The following is a 14,125-nucleotide window of genomic DNA, read 5'->3' as shown; positions in this document are numbered from 1 at the left end:
CCTGGCTGGCCTACAACTCATTATGTAGAACAGACTGTGGTGAATTCACAGAGATCCACCTACTTCTGCCTCCTGATTCCTGGGATGAAAAGTATGCTCCACTACTCTGGGCCAACAACCTATTTTTTAACAATGTTAAAATGTTCAGTTGAGCCATATGAACATTAGAGTTTAAGAAGGTTGGGCCGGACAGTGGTGGGGCATGCCTTTAATGTCAGCACTCGGGAGGCAGAGGCAAGCAGATCTCTGTGAGTTCGAAGCCAGCCTGGTCTACAGAGTGAGTTCCAGGATAAACTCCGAAACTACACAGAGAAACCCTGTCTCGAGGAAAAAAAAAAAAGAAGGCTGATCTCACTTGCTAGGGGCCAAAAACCAACTGACTTGTCCTAGGATGTAGGTAAACCAGGAAGAGACTGAGGTAATAAGAGCCTGTGCCTGGAGCCTTACAGATCAGTGATCGTATCTAAGCTCTCTACTTTACTAACCTGCAATCTTAGGGAATTCTCCACATACCTCGAAGCCTCCCATTATTTGTTGTTGAAGGTCGTCATACTACCTCACAGACTCACTGGGAAGTTGGAATGAAATTATGTAAAAAAAAAAAAAAACAACAACAAACAGGAAAACATCCAGAAAACTCTCAGTCAGCAGCTGTTATGACCATCACTGTAACTTAGATGTCCTGATTCTGCACTGCCTCCTAAGTGTTCCACATCACGTGCAATAAATGGGAAACAGTGCTTTAGATGAACCGGGCCCTTTAGAGGCTATCGTGTCTCATTTAGAATCTGTGCTTTGAAAGACTGGGGACAAGAGAGGGAACGTCCAGAGGAAGTCAACACTATGTGGTACAGCAAGGGGGTTCAGGCTCCTGTTCTGTCTTGTCTTTGCCTGGCTGGTCCATAAAGGCCTGCAGAACCAACCAGCTGTCTACCAGGAACAATCCAGGTGGGTGAGGCTCCTACCCACAGCCCAATTTCCTCTGCTTTCCCGTGCTGCTCAGGGCTCTGGCCTCCCCCCTCCAGCCCCAGCCTTATGCAGGCTCCTGCAGTCTCCCAGGACCCCTGAGAAGTGTTGGGCCTTCTTCTACCCATCAAATGTCATTCAAACTGAGGCTTCTTCTAGAAGGCTGCCCGGCTGAGGTGATAAATGAGTTTTAACACTGGATTCACTTCCTGTCAAGTGATATTTGCATTTTAATGGTATCTTTTCTGGCCTTAAACCCTAAAGAATGAACAGTGTGTCTTTCAGTGGTGCAGATTGTTCTTGAGTGGGGTGAACAGAAATCCTTTTGTCCTTTTGTTTGTTTGTTTCAAATCCTGAGGTTGTAAACAACATATAATACCATCTTACACTTATGTTAAACTCTTTCTGAAGTCTCTCTGTCTCCCTCTTTCTTTTCTCCTTCCCTCCTATTACTTTCTCTCATCCACCCCTTCTCATTTACAAGCTACCGGGCAGGCCAAGGTTAATAACAGTGGCTTCAGTGTCAGACTTTGTGGGTTCCAATCCAAGCTCTGCCATTCACTCTTTTGGTAACTTGGGCAGTTTGTATAACTCTGTTCCCTCATGTTTGCTTACATGACCTGTAAAATGAAGAGGAGAACAGTTGCTGCTTTATGAGATTGCTTTGAAGTTTGAATATCCTCGGTGTTTTGTTAAACGTTTGAAGGGTGCGCCGTGTGTGATAAACAATGTATGAGACGCAGCTGTGAGCCAGACGCCAAGCTGGGCACTGAGGTTCCAGAGAGAAAGAGCCCCATTTCTGCGTGTGGAAACTGAGCAGAGGGAAGAGAAAGGGGAGGTGGTCACAGTAAGCTTGGAATGCGAACTGGTCACAGGATCTGTACCTAACATCTTAAATCTCCCAGAGGTGTGTGGTCGAATTGGCTTTAAGCTTCCTGGCAGCTAGAGTCTAAGCCAGCTTAGAGAATCATGACTGTCCTTGGCACTAAATCTAAAAAGCATCCCCCACGGATCTTCAGGGAGATGGCACTATTACATGACAACAAGCGGTAGATCAAGTTTATGTTATGATGTCACAAGGTCCTCTACTATGAGCTGATAGCATTATACCCAGGCACAAACATAAAGTGCTGGATAGTGCAGGATAGTGGTACCATTTGGGGAGCCCAGGCAACTCAGAACCTTAATATTGTTGCCTAGAACGAGGAAAGATGTGTTATTTACTTATCTTAATTGTATATATGTACGTCTGTTTGTGTGTGGTGGCAGCGGAATATGTGGGGGAGGGGGGGAGTTATGTACCTGTAGTTCAGGAGCCGGTTGAGGCTAGAGGATCCCCTGGAGCTAGACTTACAACTTATGTGAGTTGCACAACATGGGTGCTGGGGACTGAACTCTTAATTACTGAGTCACATCTCCAGCACCCTAAACATGAATTTTAGAATATTAGTTCTCAGCCTTTTTTCATTTATCAGCAATTAATTTTTTCTTTTGAAATGATTTCTAGGCTTATAACAAAGTTGAAAGGATAATATGGAGTGTCAATCATTTATTTGTCACAGTTTAGAAATTAACCATGTCACCTCATCAGGAACTGAAGTCCATCAGACTTATTTGGATGTCACCATTATTTCCCCCAATGTTTCTTCGCAACTCCAGGTTCCCACAAAAGGCAGCCATTGCGTTTAGTCACTGTGTTCCTTTTGTTTCCTCTAGTCTGTGACAGGCCTGTGACAAGTTCTTAACCTTTTTCTCTTTTTCGTGATCTCGACAGTTACAAGTCAATAGTTGTGTCGTGTAGGATGTCCTCTCAATTTGTGTTTGTCTAGTGTCCTTTATTGCCCTTTATATGGGGATTACAGGACTTGAAGAAGAAGACGACAGAGGTGAACTTCTCACTTCCTCTCCTCACATCATCTCAGGGCTAGATGAGGTCAGTATGCTTCATCTTGGGAGTTTCCCTTGGTCATTTGACTCAGGCCGTATCTGCTGTGTATTTTCACCGAAAGTCACTATTTCCCTCTTTCTATCCTCTATAATTCTAAAAGAATTTTAAAACTTTTAATTTTTTTAGGATTGCATCTTCATCAATCCTGCCCTCTTCTCTCCCTCCTAGCTCCTCCCATCCTCCCTCCCAAATTCATGATCTCTTTTTTGGTTATTACTGTTAAGCAGTCCATATACGCACATATATGTGTAACTACTAAAACCATTTAAATTTGCTCATACGTACATGTGTCCCAGGTTCACCACTAGGGACAGGACAACCTTACATGGGAGCCTTTCCCTGGAGGAGACAGCTTCTTCCTCTCTCAGCAGGCATTGACAGCCTGTAGCTCCTCATCTAGGGGTGGGACCAAGTAGAATTTCCCCTTTCCACATGAGCATGTCAATGGGTGTTGGCATCATCTTCTCTTCACTTGATGCCCATGACTAAGTCTGTCTCACATGGAAGGAGGTGGAACTCCATCTTCTGCAGGTGGGAATATCTGCTTGTATTGAATAGAATTATCCTGTAGTAAAGATGTGTCTCTTTCCACCTATTTAGTTCAGTCATGTATTTGTATCAATATGGATTTACTTATGTTTATACTTTGGATTGTGATACAATACCACACTTCTGTATCATCTTGTCACTCTCAAATTTCCAGATTCAGCCACTGGGACCTCTTTCTGCATCCCTTCAATGTGCCCTTAACCATTTGCCTATGGCTCAATTTTTTGCCTTTTGGATCAAGATGTACCAGGCTCACCTATATTTTACCTTTCCATGTCCAACAAGAAGCTAGGGTTCCTTTCACTGGCAAAAAGGTATTTAGGAACCCAGAGCTGGACGCTATGTGTGCTTGCTGTTCCTAAGATACACACTGTTTTGAATGGTACAGTGTCATGTTGATGGGCATATTGGTGACCTTTCTTCTTGCTGTAGCAAAATACCCAACAAGAATGAATGGAAGGGAACAGAGCTCTATTTGGCATCATGGTGTCAGGGGGTACAGTCCATCATGGGGAGAAGAAAAAAGGAATGACTCTCAGCCACATCTGGGTGGATCAGGGAAGTAGGAAAAAGAAATGTCACTGCTCAGCTGCCTTTCCTTCCTCCCTGCCCCTTTTATTCGGTTCTAGACCCCATCCCATGGGGTAGTGCCTCAGGGTGGGCTCCAACTTTCTAATATGATTGTATTAGAAGACATTTAAAAGGTAAATGTGGCCTTAACCTAGCAGCACTGGTGCTATGGTTTGCATGGGAATTGTCCCCTCCCCAGGTGCTTGTACATGCATACTTGGTCTCTACATGGTGAGACCTTTTGGACAGGTTAGATACCTTTGGGGCACAGGAGGGATGGCTGCTATTGTTAGGCTATTGAGGCTGCACGTTTGGGAGTTAGAGCCAGCCCTGATTCCAGCTTGAGCAATTTGCCTTCTGGTTCTCTGAGATGTGAGGAGGCTCTGCTATGTTCCCACTGCCATGGACACTGCTGTGTCTTCCCTGCCATGACTGACTAACACTGTGAGTCCCAGCCCTGCTTTTCTTTGTTGTTTCTATCAGACACTCTGCTCCAGTAGTGTCTTCTTAAGAAGACAGAGATGCCAGATCCTGATCTCTCAGATCTTCCCCCATCATTAATCCTTTCAGGAAATGTTGTCACAGACACACCCAAATGTATGCACCACTAATGTACTAGGTGTTTGTTAAGCTAATCCAGCTGTCAATTAAAATGAACTGTTATGAAATAAATATCTTGGTGCCTCTTCAGCCCCATGTCTCCATGTGTCCAGAATGCATAATTGGATTTGCTAGTGGGAAAGTTTTGTTTTTTGTTTTTTTTAATATCCCAGCACCCACATCTTGGTGAAGTTTCGTGCCTCCTGCTTCTTGTTCGTGGAAAAATATACCCTGTACCACACCACAAGAGAATTATCAGTTCAAGAATATTCTAGCTAATACCTACCTATTAACATATCAAAATGGGTATTCATATACTAAATTATGCACACAGATACAAATTTGACAATATCCCCACGAGAACTTATGACAGCCTGCAGCACACTGGCTGTCAGCTCGGCAGAGCAGGTGTGGTTATCTGTTCTTACCACCCCCTTCCTACTAGTAGAATCTGGATTCTGTTCAGGAATCTGTCCCTCCGCCTCTCAGCTGTCTGTCTTAATACACAATCCTGGTGAGTCTTGACCAGTCATGATAATTCTGTCATTAATTTCCAGAATTCATTTACTCATTGGTTTTAGTAAATATATACTAAGATATGGTAGCAAAAGTAAGGTTGGTCAAAGAGTCACACATGCATATGCAACAAAAGAGGGAAAAATGTAAGGAGCTGTGTGAGAATGAGTGAGGACAACTTAGCCTTGATGATCAAGGTAAGTCTTCACTTAGTGATGAACCAGGTCTTAAGTCAAATAGGGGTAGACCGAGGTGATCTTAGAATTCAGGATGACACATCTAGAGTCCCGGGTGGGAGGCATCAGGGGGAAGCTGAAGATGGTCTGTTGAGCAAAGGAGAGTGATCAGATCAAGAAGAGAAGGAATGGAGCATCTAACCCTAGAGAGGTTGTTAGAGTTCAGGTGACATCAGATAGATCCTGGAGGCTGTGGTAAGAATTGTTCTCTCTATCCTTAATAAGAGAAATAATGTAATAAGGGTCTTTGATCTGGGAATGGTAGGCTAGTATGGCAAACTCTCTCCTCTTCAGATGTTTTAGGGCTCAGCTTTGCCACAGTAGAGTGTATAAGTGCAAAGCAGTATAAGGGAAATGCAATTAAAGATCTTACCATTGTGTGTGACTTTTCAAAGGATCATTCCCAAAGAATATTACAACCCTTTCGATCTCTGGTGCTTCTCGCATTTTCCAGTCTTCTTGCAACTGACTTGGGCAATGGGAATGGCTTTGGGCAGTAAAGATATAAGCCATTTTCAAGTCTGATTCTTCTTCTTTAGATTTATTCATTTTATTTTATGAGTGTTTTGCCTACATGTATGTATGTACACCATGTGTATTCTTGGTTCCCACGGAGGTCAGAAGATGGCATTAAATCCCCTGATGGTTGTAAATTGCCATGTAAGTGGTGGGAATTGAACCCAAATCCTCTGCAAGAGCAGGAAGTGCTCTTAGCCCTGCCGTATCTCTCCATCCTCTTAAGTCTGGTTCTTAAAACACTCAGTATAGCCTTGCTACCCGCCATGACCTTAGAAGTTATCTTTCTGAATGGTACAGCTACAAGATGTTGGCTTGAGGTGAGAAATAAAATTCTCTTCTCTTTTTAAATCTATATTTTAATTCCAATTATGAACCCAAATCCAAATGTTTTTTTTCTGATAATAATGATTTGCTATATAATTTTCCCAGTCATAAGGTTGATATTAAATGAACTTAGAATAAGAAATACATAGTAAAAAAATAAGAGGCTGGAGAGATGGCTCCGCACTTAAGAGCACATGAAATCAAATAAGTCTTTAAAATAAAAACCCACCATTCAATAAAGGGGATGTGATTTTTTTCCTTTCTACTATGCTATTGCTGCCAGAAACATGAAGAGCCCTAGGAAAACAACACCTAGATTAGCAGATGCTATTTGAAACAATTTGCATACATTTTGCGGAAGTATAACCTGCAAGTAAATTATATGGTAAACTGACCTAGCTCTTCTTCCCCCCATGACATAATGGCAAAACAATGGCTGAAATCCAGAATTTCTAAAGAAACACCGATGGCAGACATCCATGCTGGGTGACTCTCCAACTCCTGCCACTCCAGCTCCAGGAGATCAGACATCCTCTTCATGCCGCTGTGGCCACCTACACACATGTGAACACGCCCACATGCAGATACACACAAATACGTATACCCACGACTGAAAAATAATAAAAACAAATATTTAAGGACCTGGAGAGACGATTCAGAGCTAAAAGAGTTTATTGAGACTTTGATTCCCTGCCCAGCGCCCACCTGGTCTCTCATAACTATTGGTTACTCCAGTCCCAGGGGATCTGATGCCCTTTCCTGGCCTCTGAGGGAAATAGGCACTCATGTGGTACACATGCCTACATGAATGCAAAACAGTCAAACACATAAAAATAAAATTGGGAAAAAATCCTTCCTGTTAGTACTTTGCATTCACTGCATCATGGTCCTCCTTGTCAGTATCACCAATAGGAAAGCTTCCCAGGACCACACAGCGTACGCCACAGTCCTGACAGGGAGGAGGAGTAAAGGAAAGGGTCTATTAACCGTAGCCTCTCTTAAGGAAAATTCACATTCAAACACTCTTATATCAATCCATTGACTCCTGGTTGCAGATGCAATGTCCCCAAATCCATTCTCAGTCCTGAGGTTCATAGCCCTGCTGATGGAAGAATCATCCTGGCCTGTGAAGACACTGAGTGTGGCGATATATTGTGTACCCCAATATATGGTGTACTCTAATAAACTTATTTGGGGATCAGAGGACAGAGCCAGCCACTAGATTAGACATAGAGGGCCGACAGTGGTGGCACACACCCTTAATCCTGTCACTTGGGAGGCAGAGATCCTTGTCTAGATCTCTGTGAGTTCAAGCCACACTGGGAACAGAGCCAGGCAGTGGTGGCACACACCTTTAATCCCAGCACTTGAGATCTCATACCTTTGCTTGGGAAGGACACATGCTTTTAATCCCAGGAAGTGATGGCAGGAAGCAGAAAGGTATATAAGGTGTGAAGACTAGGAACTGGAGGCTTTTTAGCAGCAGTTCAAATGAGACCCTTAGGGGTGAGGACTCAGAAGCTTTCAGTTCGAGGATTCATGGAAACACGATCTGCTGAGCAGTTGGCGAGGTGAGGATGACTGTGGCTTGTTTTATTCCTCTGATCTCTTAGCTTTCACCCCAATATATGGCTGTGGGTTTTTTTTTTTAATTAATAAGACAGTTTAAGATTCGTGTTACAACTGAGTCTCTTATCCAAGCTTCTGATGGCTTCTGGCCAGACTGAGGCTAATTCTTAAGAAGTAGTGATTCAGCATTCCTCAAAATGAGTGAAGTCCTCAGCTTCACCAGGCCAGTGTCTGAGGGCAACAGAGCCCATATTACATGAAGTCTGTGCAAAGGGACTTTTCTGAAAAGGGTGGTCACACCTGTACTTTTCCAAAACAATGGACAGAGGACATGCAATTTCAAAATGAGAAAATGAGCCAGAGGCAGGAACAGGGGAAGGCAGGGCCTCAGAAACAAACCGTCTGCTGCAGACACCGAGAAGTGGAAGGGCATGGGAGTGGGAGTGTGTATCCTGTCCTCTCGATCCTCAGCCTTGAGCGGGTGAAGTCATGTGGACCTCTGCACCCTGGTGAGTGCTGTCAGTCTGTGTGAATATTTACTGCAGCCTGCCTCACATTACCTAAGGCCAGTCACCAGTCAATAAAGCCAGTGGCTTTGCTGGCTGCGTCATAATAAAATGTTCATTCAGCTGTCTACTGTTTGAGAATTCCAAAAGCCACAAAACGAGGAAAGGTGAGTAAGACAGCCATTCTGGCAGCACTGGAGCTACAGAGCGTGCTGCAACTGGGAGCACCCATCTGAGAGAGACTGCCTAAGTATGGGGGCCATGTAATACCGGGTAAGATGGGCTTTCATCTGGCCTGGCATCAGAACCCAAGTGGTCCAGTTTGGTGGCTGAGGAAAAAAATCTCTGTGTTGTCATGATAGACAACACGAACGAATAATATTAATTTTAATACAATATTCCTCTTGATACAGGTTGAGGGACAGGGTTCAGTTCACTGGAAAGATAGCAAGGCAGGCTGGAAAGGCTGGATGCATTTTTAGGGCTGTGGTTCATCAGACAATAGAGGACCATGGGGATCCTAGAAGGATAGTGATTGGGCACAGGGTATGAATGGGGCTATAGTTCACAGTTGGGGAGTGCATAGGGGTCACGCAGACTCTCTGGTGATTTTCTTTGAGTCTTGTCCTAGGACCAGATGTGGACCCTGGCTCTAGGGCTTGGAGGCTGCTGCATCATTCAGGCTTATTTACTATATTGGCTTGTAAGCTTTGCCTGAATAGCTGCAGTTAACAGCGGGTTGCTTGTCTCTACAATGGACACATCTTAGCCTGCTGAGGTTTGAGACTAGATTCAAGTTCCTGCGGACTTGAGTAGACTCTCAATACCCTTCCTGGGGCTCTGCCCTTCCTTCTTCCCGCAGGAACCCAGGAAGCTGCCCGACAGACTGGGGACTGTTTCTCCACCTCCAGCATTGGGTTTTGTTGTCCTTGAGAGTACAGTGATTTCATCCTGAACTCTGGAGCCATAGCACCTCATCTGCTCTGATGCCTCCTGTAAATATAATTATGTAATGTCTCTACCCTCTGAGCTCTAGTTTCTTCATACACAGCAATGAAAAATAACTCTAAAGCTATGGTGGATAAGACATCAAACAAGATCACGCATGTAAAGTGCTTGATTGATGTAACACCAGCACATATAAATGATATTTGATATCATTGTTATATTTTATGATTAAATGATTTTGTTGAGATCTAGTCCAGTAACTGGGGCTGTTACCCTGCCTCACCCTGATTCCTTTCTGTTGGGACTTCTGCTTCTTCTTCACCAACCTGGGATGCCATGATTCTACCATATCTCCAGGCAGAGAAGCCTTAATGACCTCTAGGGAAATGCAGCCTTTAAAATTTGTGTGAAAGAGCATGCCCAGGCATGCATGTTTATGGAAAGGGATTGACTGTGAGTGACAGACAGCATAGTTTTTTCGTCTTTTTATCATGTCCACTCTCAATAGAGATTGAATAGACTCTTGACTCGCCAGGGCAGACAGCCTGGTGACATTTCTTTCAGAAAAGCTCATTAAGAGCTCAGTAAACAGAATTGATGGGGGAGGTTGTTTAATTCTTTCCCTTGATTCACAGCAAGCTCAGGAACAGGTTTAATGTCTGCAAGCAGATGAAAGCTATTTATAGAAGGGGTAGTGACATATTGTTCTCCATCACTAATGATAGTACATATTTAAATTAAATAAGTTATAGGAGTAAAGAGTCAGTGTAGGGGATTGGGGCTCAGTGATTCAGGGCATGAACTGCTTTTGCAAAGGACGCAAGTTCAATTCCCATACCCGTGTTGGGGAGCTTACAACTACTTATAACTCTAGCTCCAGGGGCATCCAATGACTGTGTCCTCTCAAAGGCTTCACACACACACACACACACACACACACACACACACACACACACGCACACGCACACGCACACGCACACGCACACGCACACGCACGCACGCGCGTGCACAGGTATGGGCACGCACACACACACACTTAAAAATAAAAATATATATTTAAACCATCAGTTTAGCTTCCAGAAATGAGTCCAGAGGTCACTCACCTAGAGGACAACAGGCTTCTAAAATTCAAAGACTTAGGCCTGGTGTGGTGGCGCACACCTTTAATCCTAGAAATGGGGAGGCAGAGGCAGGCAGATCTCTGAGTTTGAGGCCAGCCTGGTCTACAGTGAGAATTTGAGGACAGACTGGGCTATATAGAGAAACTCTGTCTCTAAAAGGGAGAGGGGAGAGTAGGAAGGGAGGAACAGAAAGAGAGAGAGAGTCAGACTGAGACAGAGAGACAGAGAGAGACAGAGATACAAAAACTTCGATTGCACTAAGCTTCCTGGAAGGTTCATTCACGACATAGGATGGAGGGAAGTAAATATGGCAAACACCCATTCTGGGCCTGGCTCTCTGGCTTCTTGGAAAACTAGTAACCAGCAAGGCATTTTCCCATGCTGTTTTTCAGTCCTTCCTTTGATTATAAAAGCCGTCCTATACCATCCTAGTAAGTTCCTTTTCGCTAGTTTAGTGACAATTGATGTCCGCTGTATAAACAAAGGACCTTCAAAGATCCTCTGATCCACTGTCCTTTGTATGGTTGTCACAGTCTCCCAAAGAATTCCCACATGCTCTTTGAGAACGGATGTCTTCTTGCTCTGAGGCATTAATGAAATCAGCATGGAGAGTTGCAGCATGCTGGGGGAGTCACCAGATGGTGACATTACTTATCATTTCCTAATACAGTGTATCTCGAGGTATGTGTTTGTTGACTCATCACCAGAAGCCTCCTCACCGGCCGAATGCTATGGCACAGCCCCCTAAAACCCAAGTTAGGAAAGATCTTGTGGGGACAGACTTTGAATGTGATCAAAGCAGTTCTTTTGGCAGTGACTCAGAGGCATATACCCTAACTTCAGAACAATTTATGTGCAAAATGGCTGAAGCCAAACAAATATTCTCAGAAGGGGAATATTTTCTAAATGGATGCAGCCAGCATGCAGATTTCACTGTGGTTCTGTCAGGAGCCGGTGACTTACACACTTCTGTTGTTTATCCATAAACCCGTCATAGATTATGACCAGCACTTGCTTCTTTGATGCGCTAGGCACCAATTTCAGCAAAATTCTTAAGCAGCGGGCTCCAACCAGTAGCCATGAGAGTGGTAGGGAGAAAAATTTGCTTTACTGTTGTGGGATAGTCTTTTTGTACACTTTGTGAAGATGTGTCTCTGCCAAGGCACCTTCTGATTGTTTTAATAAAGAGCTGAACCACCAATACCTAGAATAGGTGGTACTTCTGGGCAGAGATAGGAACTCTGGGAAGAAGAGAAGTGGAATCCACCAGTGAGATGCAGAGGAAATTGGATGTACTGTACTGAGGAGAGGTAAGGAAGCAGAACATAGATTAATATAAACTGGTTAATTTTAGTTAAAAGAGCCAGTTGGGAACAAGCCTAAGCTAAGGTCAAGCTTTCACACACAATAAGAAGTCTCTGTGTCATTATTTGGGAGCTGGCAGTTCAAAGAAAGTCTAGCTATACTTTATATTTGAAGGGAATTGTAAATTAAATTATTGTGTGCATGCAGGGTAAATATTTCTATATAGAAAATGTCTAAGTAGTTTTTACAGTTTGAGCACTTATTTTGGTAGTTAGATCAAAAGAAGACTGAATTCCAACATTGCTATTAGAAATATTTAACTTGTAAATACCAGCCTCTATCAAAAGGAAACAAAAATTTATTTATAAGTATTCACTACTTCCCCTCTGCCTCCAGCTCTGATTTTCCTCCTGTTTCACTAATGTATCAGCTACCTCATGGTGTGTAACAAACTGTTCCTATCAAGCACAAATTAGCTCATAAGATAGTGAGTTGACTGGATAAATCTGTTACTCTTGGCTAGGCATGCTCATGGATCTGTGAGGATAACGAGTCTAGCTTGGGGCTGGCTGTGCTGTTCTTTTTTTTTTATTGCTATCTTGTGTTTGGGTTGTTGGGCTGGTCTAGAATGTTCTGAGCTGGGATAACTAGGCTTTCTGTTATTTATTTCCCCATTTGTAATTGAGTTTGTTCACATAACCATGTTGAGGTTCAGAGAAACAATGGGAGGAAAGGGACAAGGAAGGAGGGAAGGAGGATGAAAGAAGAGGGAGGGGAGAGATGGAGAGAGACGGAGCTAAGAACCCTACAATGCCACATGCAGGGTCTCCCAAGGCTATAGTGACTAGAGACAGATGTAACACAGCCCAATAGAGTCTCACATTTAAGACTGTGGCAGCCCTGACATTCTGGCTCCTAGATGTCATGTAAAATGAGAAGATGGGGTGGGATAGTGAATCAGGAAATAGGTATTTGGGAGGGAAGAGTTCCCGTAGGTGCATCAGAAAGAATTGTGGGAATTTGACCCAAGAGAGGTATGGATGCAACTTTGGCATAGAGAGGAAATGCTGATGAGAGGAAACAGGATTTGGAGCAGAATTCTTTCAATTTAGAAATTTTATTCCTTTTGATATTCTATGAGTGATGCAGGCAAAGAACGAAATTTCAATTAAGTTACTTTTTGGCTACTGGGCCATACATTTTTAAACACAGCTGTGCAAGATGGAGCTATGTGGAGTCCCAGGACTTGTTTAAATTAAGCATTTAAATTTCTAAAGGAAGTCGGTTAACACACACAAAAAGCTCTACTAAACTGGAGGAAAAGCAAAACATTGATTCCTTTTCCCCCTCAGGAGAAGAATCAATCATATTTAGATGTTTCACACTCCCCAGCATCCTTCGGTTCAGCGTGTTGAAGGGTTGGGCGTTTGTGGTGTTCTTTGAAGACCGAGTGAATTAAAATTTTCAACTAGCCATAGAAATTCCAAGAGATATTCTATTGACTACTCCCTGGCGGGAAATGCTGCCCATCCGTCCGTTCATTTGACATCTCCTCTCTGGGCTTGGAAGGCAGCTTAGTCTGTATTCAAATCCCGATGACTTCGTTGTCGTCTTTTTGACACAGGGTGTCCCTTTGTGTCCCTGGATGGCCTAGAAATCTCTGTGTCCACTAGGATGGCCTCAGACTTGCAGTGATCCTCCTGCCTGTCCCTCCCAACCGTTGGGACTATGAGCTACCATAACTGGCCTGACTTCACTCTCGACCAACTAGGTGAACTTGGACTTACTTTCTTGTCTGACTAAACTCGTTTTTAGCGCTAAAATGAAACAACAATTCCTTAGCATAAGATTATAGAAAGATTTCAAGAAAATGTACAATCAGCATGTTTACTTTAGATACCTCAAAAGGCACAGTAGGCTGCTCTTTACTGAGCTGGGGTCAAGATAGTACAGATTCAGTCAATACACTTGTTTAATAGACGGTGCCAGGAAGGCACTGAGCTGAAGGAAACCTCTCATTCTTATTGCCATTAGGAGAAAACTAAGTGAATAGCCGTCAACATGGGCGGGGCACTAAATGTGCCGTTGGGGTCGTTTAAAAACAAATCAGTCATGAGATACAGTGTTCGTTTTCCACATTTTTATGCCATATCTCAAGGCATTTGCAATTTAGTTGAGGGGGAAAGACAACAGGAATCAATAAAAGCATCAAGTTCTATCCATAATAGCTAAAATATGGAGCAGCCTCGCTGTCCGTAAACGGATAAATGGATGAGAAAATGTAGTTGCTATATACCATGGAATTTTGATCAGGTGTAAGGAATGACATTACAATGGATGGAACTGCAGATCGTTGTGTTCAGAGAAATAAGCTAGACTCAGAATCTGTTGCATGTCTTCTCTCATATGTGGAATCAATTTAAATGTCTTCATATATAAGACGTGGAA

The sequence above is a fragment of the Peromyscus eremicus genome, chromosome 13 (assembly GCF_949786415.1).
Source record: "Peromyscus eremicus chromosome 13, PerEre_H2_v1, whole genome shotgun sequence".
Classification (NCBI taxonomy): domain Eukaryota; kingdom Metazoa; phylum Chordata; class Mammalia; order Rodentia; family Cricetidae; genus Peromyscus; species Peromyscus eremicus.
Note: the sequence above shows the minus strand (reverse complement) of the source record.